This window comes from Rhinolophus sinicus, chromosome 15, assembly GCF_057876585.1.
Source record: "Rhinolophus sinicus isolate RSI-liver-muscle chromosome 15, RSI-T2T, whole genome shotgun sequence".
In the NCBI taxonomy this organism is placed as follows: Eukaryota; Metazoa; Chordata; class Mammalia; order Chiroptera; family Rhinolophidae; genus Rhinolophus; species Rhinolophus sinicus.
Window position 1 is genome coordinate 78,348,534 of NC_142515.1, and position 15,200 is coordinate 78,363,733.

Genomic DNA, 15,200 nt, shown 5'->3' on the forward strand with positions numbered 1-15,200 from the left:
AGAAGAATGTTAAGAAGTGTCCCCAGGAGGAGTGTCTTTGGAGGGTTGAGCTTTCCTCACCCCCGTGGCTATTAGATGTTCTTTTCCACAAGGACAGGAAAAGGATTCTGAGAGGGAGATTAATTTGAAAGATGATTAAGGTAAAGAATAAGAATGATTTCATCCCCCTACCCTCTTCCTTCTCAAATATAAATCCTTAAGTGGCTTTGCAGTGAACTAAGATCTAGAGGAGGCTGGAAGTTGTAAGCTGAAATTGGTTCAGCAAAGGCAGCAAAGCCAGGCTCCACGCCTCTTACCTTGTACAAAGAGCCCTTGTATATAGGGCATGAGGGAGACTGAGCTCCAGGGGACAATGTCTCCTGAGCAAACCAGATGGGTCAACACTCTGACCCAACTAGATCCCTGGGGATGATCAGTATGTGCCCTGGTGTCCAGAGGCTTGCAGTGTGGTGTGGAAGGACTAACATTTTATTTTCTGGGAAATAAGGAAACCACTTGAATGGAAATACCAGGAGGAGATGAATGATACTGTCAACAGAAGGACCCCCTTTCTTTACCATTTGCGTATCTCCTACCAACTCATTTTCTAATCACAGGGATGCCCACAAGAAGCCCAGAAATGGCTCCAGCTCCCAAAGTCATAAGCTCCAAGGAGCCCAGCACCAGCGCAGCCACTAGGTACACTGTGGGCAATTCTTGGGAGACTTCAACAGCGACTGTCCCCATGGAGACCAAGGTGGAATCGGTCACCCTTCAGTCCACAGCCATCAGCCTCCCTCACCTGCCCATGGGAGTCATGGCACCAGAAAAGTCAACAATAGAAGGGACAGCAGCTACAGAAATGGCGTTACTCTCCCCATCCCCATCCGAGGCTGGGATCAACCCCCATGCTGGGACTAGCAAATCACTGGGCCCCGTGTCCTCTGTCTCCCTAGAGTCAACTCTTAAAGGTACCACAGGGATTGGTCAACAAAGCAGCCCTGCCCTTATTACAGAGACAACTGGAATGAATTCCTCCCCTGGCTCTACTGGAGGGACCACAGTGGAAACACATGTCTCTCTGAGCACATTTTCCACTTACCCTGAAGATGCTATGGCCATCTCAGGCTCTCTGACAACCCAGAAGGGAACCACAAGCGCAGTGGCAGATAAATCTGAATTTATAACCAAGACATGGGTCAGCACCACAGTCATTCCTTCCACTGCCCTGAGTAAAAAGACAGTGACAGCTGAACAAGCAAGTCTGTCTGTAGGTGAGTCTTACTCATCTGCGAGCCCATTGTCAGAGCAGATAGCTGGGAGAGACCTGACACTTAGTGTGTCCCCTGAGGGCACAGACACATTGAACATAACATCCATAGGACAAACCACATTAGGATCTCTGACCCCTGAAAGCCAAGCCACTACCAGCCTCACCAATGCCTCAGGAGAAAAAATGAGCTCTTCACCATCTGTCACATTCCCTTCAGTGGAGACTGAAAGTCTGGTGGCCACCACAGGTGTAGTTGTCTCTACTCCTGAGCAACTGTCACAGACATCACCTCCTGCAGGAGCAAGCATCATGGATGTTACCACAGCCCTCACTTCAGGTGTCACCACAGCCATGACCACCATGGGAACCAACTCATTCCTGACTGCCATGCCTGACCCAGAGGGGAGTGTGAGCGGCATGGAAAGTGCCCTGGCCACAGAGACCAGCACATCTGCTCGACAGGACCCTCCTACCTGGTCATCCATAACTGCATCTGCCCCAACAGCAGGCCCTTGGACTATCACAAACATGGCTTCCATCTTGGACGTCACAGGTTCTCCTGATACAACTTCTGCGATGGGTACCACTTCATCCTCAGCATCAAGCATGGACTCAGGCTCTGTGTCTACTCCCCATGACCTTGTGACGGTCATTGGAGCCAGCCTAGCTGTTCCTTCCTCCTATGTTTCAGCTGAAAAGACAGAGGCCAGCACAAGGAGAACACTGGGTCCATCAGACACAACTGCATCCATAACCATCTCAACTTCTTCTGCTGTCAAAAGGATAAGCACCTCAATTCCTGACATTTTAAGCACAAGTGGGACTCCCAGTAGAAGAGAAACAGAAATGCCTGTTTCAATGGCTTCTACTGACCATTCAAATACAAAGACTGACCCAAGTATTGTCCTACCCACTCCTCTGCCTGATTCTCTGTCCACTCTTGACTGGGCCACCAGGACGTCTGTGTCATCAGCTACAATCTCTACCTTAGCTCCACAGTGGGGCACAACTCAACCAGAACTCCCTTTGGAGAATGTGATTAGCCCAATGACCTCACAGCTGCCACTCTCTGTAGGAGACATTACAAGTGGGTTCATACCCGCTGCAATGGTAAGTAGCTCTAGAACAATTTTATTAGGGAGGCCAGATCTTGCCAGCAAAGAAGCAGAGAAGAGCTCTACCCAGCTTCTTGCCACAACTTCTGTAGATCCAGGATATGTGCCCAAACCAGAAGCAACAACTCCGGATGTGATTTCCTACACAGTAAGAACTCCAGACCCAACTTCCCAGGGGCCAGGGCTAAGGACTCGTACAACAGAGGCAAGAGCTACATCTGATTCCTGGATGGGGAGAAAGGATTCAACTTCAAGCACGTATATGAATGCTGAGATGACAAGTGTCTCCTCTGTCTCAGGAGGGGCCACCAAGGAGGTTATGGACTCCCCAGGCTTATTAAGGTCCACAGATCTATCAGGCATAAGCTTGGAATCTAGGACAACTTCACCTCCAAGTTGGACAAAGAGCACATCTGAGAGAAGAGCCACTTCTGAACCCACCACAGACAAAGAGGTAGTTCACCCTTCCACAAACACACCAGTGTGGGTCATACGTTCTGAATATGACCCTCATCTCACTGTCCCAGTCCACTCAGAGTCATCCAGGGCCATACATCTGATGGATACTGCCTCAACCATGGTGAAAATTATTGTTTCCACATCAACAACCACCTGGCCAGAATCCACAAGGGCTGGAATGGAGCTTGGTCATTCCCTGACCCCTGAACTGAGGGATTCCAGTGCTTACATGGACACCAACTCAACCACAGAGACAAACATTGTCCCTTCCCCAAGTTCTACTGCTGTTACTAAGGAATCTAGGACAAAAGCCACCACCTCTGACAGAACATTCAGCCAAAACCTACCTCAGCCCACAAGATCATCAGCTATCACCAGGACTTCTACCCGCTCTGCCATGGTAGAATCTGAGAGGAATATCATCACGAAAACAGGTCCTTCTGGGACTACATCACTGGGTACACCTACCTTGACTGTACTATTTCCACAGTCAGAAATAACCACTCTCATGAGCAAAGGTCCTGAAGATGTGTCATGGGCAAACCCTCCTTCTGTGGAAGAAACCATCTCTCCCTCTTCCCTGGCACCTTCCTCTGCCACAAACTCACCTTCTCATGTTTTGTTGACATCACCAGGGCACAGTCCCTCGTCTACTCTACCCGTGACCTTTGGCTTGGGGAAGACCACAAACATGTTGAGGACAAGCTTGGAACCTGATACCAGTTTACCCCCAAATTGGAGCAGTACCTCAGGTGAGATACTGGCCAGCTACAAAGCTGCCACAGATCCAGAAGCAGTTCATCCTTCCACACACACCGCAGTGACAGATGTAGGTACCACTAGTTCTGGATATGAATTGCATTCTCCCATCCCGGCCCACACACAGCCATCCCAAGCCATACCTCCAATGATTACCTCCTCTACCAAGTGGGCCATCACTTCTTCCACACTGAGATCTGGCTCCTCTGAGACCACAAAGATTGAGAGAGAACCAGTGTCCTCTCTGAATCCTGGACTTAGGGAGGTGAGCACCTACCAGGAGCCCAGCTCTGCTGCAGAGACAAGCACTGTCATTTCCAATGTGTCCACAGGTGATGCTACTACTGATGTCACCAGAATACAAGTTACCTCCTCTAGCAGGATGTCCAGCCCAAGCCCTGCTCACGTCAAAACCTTTCCAGATATACTTACAGAAAGCAGCACCACACCCTCCACCTCCCTATTCGTGACAGAACCTGCAGAAATGATTATAACCACCCAAGCCAATCCTCCTGCAGCCGCCACACAAAGTGCACTTGTCTCGGGTACATTAACCAAGGCCTCCTGGGCAGGGACACCCTCAGCTGTGACTCAGGGATTTCCACAGTCAGAGAGGAGCAAAGGTCCTGAGGATGCGTCATGGACAAACCCTCCACCTGGGGAAGAATCCAGCTCTCCATCTTCCCTAGAACCTACCCTTCCCACAACCTCAACTTCTCCTGCTGCCTTCACGTTGCAAGGGCACAGAACCTTCTCTCCTGTTTCTGAGACCTCAGACCTCACCTCTGGCCTGGTGAAGACCGCAGGAATGTTGAGCACAAACTTAGAGCTTGTGACCAGTACACCTGAAAGTGTAAGCAACATCTCAGATAAGACACTGGCTACTTCACAAGCCACCACCAATACAGAAACAATGCACTCTTCAGCAAGCATCGCAGTACCCAATATGGGGACCACTAGTTCAGAAAATGCATCACATTCTACTGTCCCAGCCAACTCAGAGTCATACAAAGCCACATCTCCAATGGTTACCTCTTCCACAATAAGGGACACCACTGTTTCCACATCGATGCCTGACTCTTCTGAAACCACAAGGATCAAGACAGAGTCAGTGCCCTCCCTCGTTCCTGAATTGAGGGAGACCAGCACCTATCAGGAGAACAGATCAAGTATAGAGACAAACACTGTCTTCTCCAGTGTGTCCACAGGTGCTTCTACTGAGGTTTCAAGGACAGAAGTTCCCTCCTTTGATGAAACATTAATGTCAGCCTCTGCGACATCAACAAGGACGCCACATATTTCTTCAGAAACCAGCAGTGGACACTCTACCTCTCCTCCATTGACAATATCTACACATGTGGCCTTCACTACACAGACGAGTCCTTCTGGGGCTCCATCACTGGGTACACTTACCTTGGACACTTCCACCATCTCCACATGGACAGAGACTCCATCAGCTGTGACTCAGAGCGTTACACACTCAGAAGCAACCACTCTCATAAAAACTGATCCCAAGAATATGTCATGGACAAGCCCCCTCTCTGAGAAAGAAACCAACTCTCCTTCCCTGGCACCTATTCCTGCCATGACCTCAACTTCCCTTGTTTCTTCCACATTACAAAGGCACAGTCCCTCATCTTCTTTATCTGTGTCTTCAGTTCCCACCTCTGGACTGGTGAAGACCACAGGCATGTTGGTCACAAGCTTGGAAACTGGTGCCAGTTCACCTCCAAGTTTGAGCAACGCAAGTTCAGAAGCCATCACAGATAAAGAGAAAATCCATGATTCCACAAAAACAGGAGTATCCAATGTGGGGACCACCAGTTCTAGACACGAATCACGTTCCTTTGTCCCAACGGACTCAGAACCATCCACAGCCATATCTCCAATAATTACCACCTCCATCATGGGGGAAACCACTGTTTCCACCTCAATGCCTGGCTTCTCTGAGACAAAGAATGAGATTGAGACAAGTTCCTCCTCAACCCCTGGAGTGAAGGAGACCAGCCTCTCCAAGGAGACCAGCTCATATACAGAGTCAAATACTGTCCTTCCTGATGTGAACACTGGTGCTACCGCTGAGGTTTCCAGGACAGAAGTCATCTCCTCTAGCGGAATACTCAGTCCAGGCCCTGCCCATTCCACAGTGTTGCCAGTCATCTCCACAGAAACCATCACCAGGCTTCTTACTTCTCCCATCATGACAGGATCAGCAGAAATGACCATTGCCAGACAAACAGGTCACCTGGGGGCTACGTTACTGGATGCTCTTCCCTTGGATACATCAACCACAGCATACTGGTCACAGACACCCTTAGCTCTGACCCAGGGAATTCCACACTCAGAGATGACCACTTTCATGAACAGAGGTCCTGAGAATGTGTCATGGATGAGCCCTCCTGTTGTGGAAGAAACCAGCTCCCCATCTTCCCTGATGCCTCTATCTGCCATGACCTCACCTTCCCCTGTTTTCTCCACATTACTCTCCTCTCCTACTCCTGGGACCTCACTTCACACCCTTAGCTTGGCAAAGACTGCAGACACACTGGGCACAAGCCCAGAACCCAGAACTCGTTTACCTCCAAATTTGAGCAACACCTCAGATGAGATATTGGCCATTTCTAAAGATACTACGCCTACAGAGATAATTCATCCTGCCACTTACACAGCAGTGCCTAATGTGGGGACAACAAGTTCTGGATATAAATATTCCTCTGTCTTGGAGCTATCTGAAACCATATCTCCAACGGTCACTGCCTACACCGCAGGAGACACAATTGTATCCACATTAATGTCAGCCTCCTCTGAGGTCACAGAGATTGAGAGAGAGCCAATATCCTCCCTGACCCCTGGAATGAAGGAGACCAGCACCTCTCAGGAGAACATGTCAAGTACAGAGACAAGCATTGTCCTCTCCAGTGTGTCCACAGGTGCTGCTACTCAGGCTTCAAGGACAGAAGTTACCTCCTTTGACGAATCATTCATGCCAGCCTCTGCTACGTCAACAAGGTCCTCGGACATTTCCTCAGAATCCAGGAACAGACTCTCTACCTCTCCTCTCTTGACATTATCTACAAAGGTGCCCTTCAGTACCCAGATTGACCCTTCCGGGGCTACATCACTGGATGCGCTTTCCTTGGCCAAATCAACCACAGCCTCCTTAGAAGGGACTCCATTGTCTGTGCCTTGGGGTTTAGGACATGCAGAGATGACCACTATCAGCAACAGTTCCAAGGATGTGTCACGGATGAGTTCTCCTGTGGAAAAAAACAGGTCTCCATCCGTGGGCCCCATCTCTGCCACAACCTCACCTTCTCCAATTTCTCCCACATTAGCAGGGAGAAGCCCTTCCTCACCTACTCCAGTGACCTCACTTGTCTCCCCTGGCCTGGTGAAGACCACAGACATGTCGGGTCTAAGCTTGAAACCTGTGACAAGTTCATCTTCAAGTTTGGTCAGTACCACAGTTGAGATACTGGCTACTTCTGATGCCTCCACAGAGGCAATTTACATTTCTAAAATCACAGCTGTAAACAATGTGGGGACCACCAATTCTGGACATGAGTCACATTCCTCTGTCCCAGCTGACTCAGGGCCATCCAAAGCCACATCTCCAATGGTTACCTCTTCCGCCATAACGGACACCACTGCTTCCATATCAACGTCTGGCTCTTCTGAAACCACAAGGATTGACACAGAGTCAGCGTCCTCTCTGATCCCTGGACTGAGGGAGACCAGCACCTCCCAGCAGATGAGCTCGGCCACAGAGACAATCACAGGCCTTTCCAAAATGCCCACTGGTGGTCCTCCTGAGGTCTCCAGGGCAGAAGTCATCTCCTCTAGCAGGACATCCATCTCCGGCCCTGCTCAGTCCACAATGACACCACACATCCCCGCAGGAATTTTCAGGCTCTCTACCTCCCCGGTCATGGCAGAACCTTCAGCAATGACTATCGCCACCGAAAGAAGTCCCCGTGAGGCTACCTCACAGGGCACACCTCCCTTGGACACATCAACCACAGCCTCCATGGCAGATACCAACTTGGCTGTGAGTCAGGGTTCAGCACACTCGGAGACGACTGCTCTCATGAGCAGAGTTCCAGAGGATGTGTCAGGAAAAAGCACATCCTCTCAGGAGGAAGCCAGCTTGCCATCTTCCCTGGTACCTTCACCTGCTATGACCTCACCTTCCCCTGTTTCCTCCAGATTACCAGGGAATAGTTCCAACTCTCTTACACTGGTGACCTCACTTCTCACCTCTGGCCTGGTGAAGACCACAGACATGTCAGGTATAAGCTTTGAACTTGGAGCCATTTCACCTCCCAGTTCGAGCAGCACCTCAATTGAAACACTGACCATTTTCAAAGGCTCCATAGATACAGAGGCAGCTCACCTTTCCAAAAAGAGAGCTATGGCCACTGTGGGGACCACCAGTTCTGGACATGAACTTCATTCCTCTGTCCCAGTGCACTTGGAGTCCCCCAGAGTCACATCTCCAATGGGGACTGCCTCCTCCATGGAGGAGACTACTGCCACAGCATCTGACACAGAGCCACTGTGGCATCTGACTCCTGGCTTGAGGGAGACAAGCACAGCCCAGGACTTCAGCTCAGCGACACCCACACACATGCCTCCATCTCCCCAGTCTACTCATCTTTCGAAGAGTCCCAGGGCTGGTGCCACCTATTCCGTGAAAACATCAGTCCCAGACCAGCCTCCATCTTTGCAGTCCACTGAAATTCCAGTGGAAACTGTCACCCATTTTTATGACCCTCTCTCTGTTACAAGGCCTGCTGACATAACCTCCTTCCAAGAATCCAAGATTTCTGTGCCTGTATCAGAAAGTGACCATCATTTAGGCACAGATATTCTGTCTTCAGCTGACACCATTCCAGGGGACACATTGACACTGTCTCTGTCAGGTTCCATGGCTTCCTTTGCCACATCTGGAGTTCTGGATGGCAGCTCAGCCGCCTTCTCATTCAGTCCATTTTCTAGAACAGAGTCAGTCCCTGGAGATGCTACTAAGTCCACCATTGCAAGGAGCCCACCTTCATCAGCTTCAACACCATTCCCCTCTTCAACTTTCTCTACCATGGACTCTTCAACCAGCTCAGCCCCCCATGGGGTTACTGCCTCCCCGGCCGCCACACATACAGCAGACACCACCCTTGGGAAAGAGACCAGTGCTACTGAAGGACCTTTGGTCATGGTCAGTGCTCTGGAGACTTGGACCCAGCCAGTCAGGACATCTTTACCTCCCATCATGGATACCAGAATAACAGAGAATGTTGACTTGCAAACAGTGACAAGTGCTTCTCAAGTTTCTCCACTTTCAACAGGGCTGACAAGTAAGGACCCACAGCTGTTACACTCTCATTATTGAGGGCTCATAGTAAATGGCTTCTCTCCTAAGAGGTAAAAAGGAGTTAATTAGGAATTTATTACCATACTATCAATTCTTTTGCCAACATTTGTTAATCTTTCCTCAGTTCCAGGCAGTGAACTATACTTTGGAGTAAACAAAGATAAATAAGCAAGTAGTTGCATAGATGGTCTCACATTACTGTTAATACTTATGATGAGGAGAATAATAACAGCAGTTGTTTATAGAACACTTATTCTGTGTCAAAAACTGTTCTATCAAATCATTTAATCCTCATTGGAACCAAATATAAAGAACGCACTATTATAAGCCCATTTTACAGATAAGTAAACTGAGGCACAGAGAGGTTAAGTAATTTGCTCAAGATCACAAAGCTGGTAAGTGATAATAACTCAGACTATGTGGCACTAGGAATCTATGTTCTTAACCATTAGGCCGGTTAGAGTGGTCAGAGAGGTGTGGTCAGAGAGGTAGAAGAAATAGCAAGAGATCCTGGTACCACAGAAGCTGTAGGAAGAGAGAACTTTAGGAAGGAGGAATGGCCAGTTCTGTCAAATGCTACAGAATAGCTGAGTTGAAATGGGGTTGGGATTTTCTGACAAAAGAGGGGTCCTCAGGAATTGTAAGAAAGGGGAGCATCAGTGAGCTGTAGAGGACTGAAACAACAGCTAGAATAATACATAGATACAAGGGAGGGGTTCCCCCTTTGAGTTGAGCATTGATGACAGCATCAAAAGCAAGGAGGAAGGTGAAAGGGAAAGGTGAGCAAATGAAAAATGAGGGAACAAAGTACCTATGGAGGTGGTGAGAACCCAGGGCCCAGGAGGAGAAAAACCACCTTCAAGACATCAGTAGTTGAGGGAGGGAACCTCTTGGGAAGTCCATTTCTCTGAAAAGTTGAATTTGGCCCCAACTTTTGTTCTGGACACAAGTCTAAAGAAGTCCTGCAACTACTTCACTAGATAATGTCTACAAAAAGATGACTTGATTATCTCTCAAGTTAGTTTAGAGCAGGGGTGTCCAAACTTTTTTCAACGTTTTTCGCCAAGGGCCATATACGGTAAAATACACAAACAGCCAGGCCACTCACTCGAGGTGAAGTACGTATTGCCTCACCTGGTTTATTTAAGTAAAATAAATATAGTTTTGGAATTTGCTGCGGACCAATTAAAAATGGATTGCGGGCCGCAGTTGGCCCGCGGGCCGCAGTTTGGACACCCCTGGTTTAGACATTTCACAATAAAGTTAGGCACAGTGGTGGCTATTTACCCATGTCTTAAACATGGCTTAGTCGTTAAGTCACAGGTGTTCACAAATTAGGAGTGGGATGGTAAGAAAGCAGGACTGTGGTTGGATGGATGGCAGGATGAAAGGAAGAATGGAGATAAGAATAAATGAGAGAAGAAAGGATGGATTGTATAGAAGGAAGAAAAGAAGGAAAGGTGGACGGATAGAAGGCAGAATAAAAAGAAAGAAAGGTGGATGGAAGGGAGGACTGAATGGAAGTAAAAACTGAAGGAAAGAGAGATGAAAAAATGAAAGGTAAGAGGAAATATAAAAGGAAGGATGCATGGTAGGATATGATAAAAGGAAAGATGGAAGGATGGAAGAAAAGATGGATGGATCTATGTGTGAATGAATGGATCTATGGATGGATGTGGCTGCTTAGGGTACATAGCCATGGCTCAAGGTCGTACTAATGGATGTGAGAAAAATTGAGTTGTATAGTCTACTTCATTAGCAGATCCACTTAGATAGTGCTGTCTTTCTGGCTGAGATGAGTTACCCCATGCTTCTTTCCCTCCCTCATCTGCAAGGACTGATGGCATCAGGGAGCACATGACAAAGATGCCAAATGTATCAGCGCATGGAGGTGCCAGAGGACCAGTTTGTGTCCCTCTGGCACCCACGTCATCTGCTAGTCCTAGACGTAGCTTCAGCTTTGCTTACCTCCCAGTAGTCTGACTTGTGGCCTTATTTCCTGTTCCAGAGAGATGAGATCTTTGGGGTTTTTAAGAGAAAGAATTAGGTGGGATTGCCATGGGCTTCTCTGTCTTTGCTGGATCTTTGTCTGTTGGTGCCAAGTTGGATGTTACCACTTTTCCTTCCCTCGTAACATACCGAGTGAGTTCAGTTCAAGGTTGGATATGTCAGCTTCATAGAGTCGACTCAGTTTAACTTAATTCTGAAAATGCTTAGTAATAGCTCACTCTGTGTTCGAGGCTATGTTATAAACTGAGGGTGTGCAGATGAAAATACTTTGGCATTGCACCGGTGTTGATCTCAATTCAGTGGGGACAAAGGACAGCAAAGGAACAAAGTAATTATGATGCAACTTTAGAGAAAGGCTTCATGGCGGAGGCAATATTTGAATTGGGTTTGAAAGGATAAATAGGAGTTTACCAGGAAGACAAAGGGAGTTGATGAAGACATTCTGAATAGAAGGAAAAGCCATATCCAGAGGCATAGAGAAGCGTAAAACCTGGGAATCACTGGGAGGTACAAATATTTCACCTTTGTTACAGTGTGAAATATGTATAAGGATGGCATGGTAGGAGGTAAGACCAGAGGCATGGGCAAAAAGCAACATTCAAAAAGACTCTAAGGCTTGATAATGCTTGGATGCCCTTTAACAAAAGGACAAAGAAGTTTGTGGCCAAAAATTTTGGCAAATATGTTCCTTCTTCCTAGAGAGTCATAACATGCATAAGAATGTTATAGGCTCTGAGAAATCCTACTGTAAAGAAACTTGTTTAGCTTTATTCATGCCAGGGTTTATACAATTATTTGACTACATAACCTTTTCCTATGAAAGGCACCTAGTAACATTTCCTAGTATTATTGTTCTGCCTGAGAGTTTAAGACGGGCAGGTTTATGAGGTGTGACCGAAAAATACAGTGAATGTTTAAATTTAAAAAATTTTTATAATAAAAGACACATTGCCATTAAATCCCCTCAAAGTACCCCCCCTTGCTTTGAACACACTTATCCCTTCGTTCTTGCCACTTTCTGAACCAGTTCTGGAAGTCCACTTTCATGAGTATCTTTAGTTGTGCTGTCATGGCTGCCTCTGTGTCCTGAATCGATTCAAAATATTTTCCTTTCATGGTCATTTTGACTTTGGGGAAGAGCCAGAAGTCATACAGTGCTAGATCTGGTGACTAAGGTGGATGTGGACAGCCTGCAATGTTTATATTTGACAGAAATTGTCATATACCAGAAGTGATGTGTGCCACGGAGTGTTGTCATGATGGCAGATGAAGTAAAGACACTCAGGGAAGAGGGCTTCCAGAACTGTTTCAGAAAGTGGCAAGAATGATGGGATATGTGTGTTCAAAGCGAGGGGCAATATTTTGAGAGGGATTAATGGCAATGTGTCTTCTACTGTAATAAATTTTTTTTATTTAAACATTCACCATATGTTTTGATCTGACCTTGTATATAGCAAGGGGTCCTTCTCACTGGGTGGCTAAAAGTTAAAGCTCCCCCATGCATATTAAATTTCTTCCAAGTTTTTTAGAGACCAGACTACTTTACCAATACATTATAGAGGCTTTCTGCAAGATCCAGGCTTTGGACAGTCACCCCCAGTCAGGTTATTAGTCTTATCCTGTGACCCAAGTATCTTTGGTTGGGTCCCCAAAAGAAGACTTAAGGATGTGGGGCAAGTAGTTTATTTGAGGTGGAGGATGGTCCTAGGAAGCCCTGGAGAAGACAAGGAAAGGAGGTCACTGCAACTTGCATTTGTGAGCAGGTCGTAGGTATGGGGGTCAGAGTGTCATTACCACTGGGGATGTCTGAGGGAAGCATAGAACAGCTCAGTATTGTCCCATCCAACGAGTGATGTGGCTGGGGTATTTATCATCTGACTGGCTTTCATCATTGACTGTGGGCTGCTTGCTTTTGGGGGTGATAGGCCTCAGCACTTCTGGCCTGCACCCCCCACGGGCTGAGTCATAGCCCCTAGGTGTGGACCCACGGGGACTGCCTTAGGATCGCACTGGGGTCACTGCACTGCAGCAGTAAGTGCTTATGGGATATGAGTGGTGCATTGACAGGGCCGCTACATCAAGGTCACCAGGGTGCAGGTCACCAGGCTTTAGGGGAAAACTAATATTGGATAGCAAAGTTTATGAGGAATAGCCAATAGTACTCATTGGCTCCATTCAGTATAGAGCAGGGTTTCTCATCCTCAGCACTACTGACATTTTGGGCAGATAATTATTTATTGCCTCCTAGGATGTTTAGCAGTATCCGTGGCCTCTACTCACTAGATGCCTGTAGCACCCTCCGCATATACACAATTGTGACAAAGATGTTTCTGAACATTGCCAGTGTCCCTTGGGAGCAAAACTGCCCCAGGGTGAGACCTACTCAACTAGTGAGTTGTTAAGATACCCCAAGATGGAATTTCCCCCTCACATCCTTGTCTTTCTATCCTGGACCCCATGAGATCTTGAACTTCAATTAGGGAAGTAATATATAGTGGTTACGAGCATAGGTTCAGGATATAGACAAAACTATGTTCAAATTTCCACACTATCAGTCAGTAGCTGTGTGGCCTTGCCAAATTGTGATCTCCCGGTTTCTGTTTTCCTCTTCTGTGAAACGACAATAATAGAGGGTACATTCAATGTTCTAGTGATGATCAAAGAGAGAAAGCATTCCAGGTGCTTTGCAATGTATCATCATCATTATCACCATCAAATACATATGAAGCACTTTATCATGTCCACTCTCAAAAATATGTTTTTCAGGTTATTCACAGCAACACAGGGACATGGCTCCACCATGAGTGTCAAAATCCCCTTAATTTTGTCTCTCTCCCTGCACCAAGCTCCACTAGGCTTTCTGGTGTCTATAGAGAAGCCTCCAAGTGGTTCCTCCTCACTCCTGAGAACCATTTTTCGAAGCCGTGGGCAGTAGCTGCTGTCTCAGCCAATGCCACTTTAATCTTCCCCACAGGTGAATGCCAGGCACCGTGGCCAGCTAATGTGCTCCCTGGTAAATTCAATTCAGTAAACATTTATTTTGTGGTAGAAGTACAAAAGTAGGTAGTAGTAACAGCAGTAATAGTAGGTAGTAGCAGTGGTAGTAGTAACAATAGTAGTAACAGTGGTAATGGTAGGTAATAGCAGTGGTGGTAGTAACAATAGTGGTAACAGCAGTAACGGTAGGTATTAACAGTGGTGGTAGTAACAATAGTAGTAACAGTGGTAATGGTAGGTAATAGCAGTGGTGGTAGTAACAATAGTAGTAATAGCAGTAATGGTAAGTAGTAGCAGTGGTGGTAGTAACAATAGTAGTAAGAGCGGTAATAGTAGATAGTACCAGTGGTGGTAGTAACAACAGTAGCAGTGGTGGTAGTAATAGCAGTAGTAACAACAGTTACTACAATAACAGCAGCAATGGTAGTAGTAACAGTAGTAGTAATAGCCATAATAGTAGGTAGTAGCAGTAATAGTAGCAACAGTTCTAATAATAGAAGTAATGGTGGATTGTAGCAGCAGTAGTAGTACTAATAATAGTAGTAGATAGTAGCAGTGGTAGTAATAAGAGTAGTTATTACTAACAGTAATGGAAGTAGTACTAATGTCTTATTGTGAACTGGGAGGCACTGTGCTTGGTGCATTTTTATCAACACTCTGAGATGGCCACTGTACTTATCCTTACTTTATAGATGAGAAAAGAGAGGTCTAGTAAGATTTGGTAACACATCTACTTAGTGGCAGAGCCGGAATCCTAGATCTTAGTGCAGGACTGTCTCATTCCAGAGCCCAAGTGTGTAAGTACGATACATGATCTCTCTCAAGTAAGGGGATATATACACACACATATGTGTATATGTACGTGTATATATACACACACCAGTACACACACAAAATATGACAGTTAAGTTCGTGAACTTGTTGCAACAACATTGTTAACTTTTTTTGATATCAGAGGGTTATTCATTATGAATTTGTACCAACTAGACAAACAGTTAACCAAGTTTACTATTTGGAAGTGCTGGAAAGGCTGTGTGAAAAAGTTAGATGAGAATGATCTGAACTTTTCGCCAACAATTCATGGCTCTTGCATCACCAGCTCACACGGAACAATGCACCAGCTCACACGGCACTGTCTGTGAGGGAATTTTTAGTCAGTAAACAAATAACTGTATTGGAACACCCTCCCTACTCACCAGATCTTGCCCCCAATGACTTATTTCTTTACCCGAAGACAAAG

The 15,200-nt window shown here is 46.6% G+C and overlaps 1 protein-coding gene and 1 pseudogene across 1 annotated transcript in view; both read left to right on the forward strand.

The window, feature by feature from the left end:
• Positions 1-15,200, forward strand: part of LOC148755230 (uncharacterized) — a 30,495-nt gene that overhangs the window by 530 nt on the left and 14,765 nt on the right. The gene's annotated exons all lie outside the window — the stretch shown is intronic.
• LOC109461379 (mucin-16 pseudogene) lies at positions 599-8,971 on the forward strand (annotated as a pseudogene).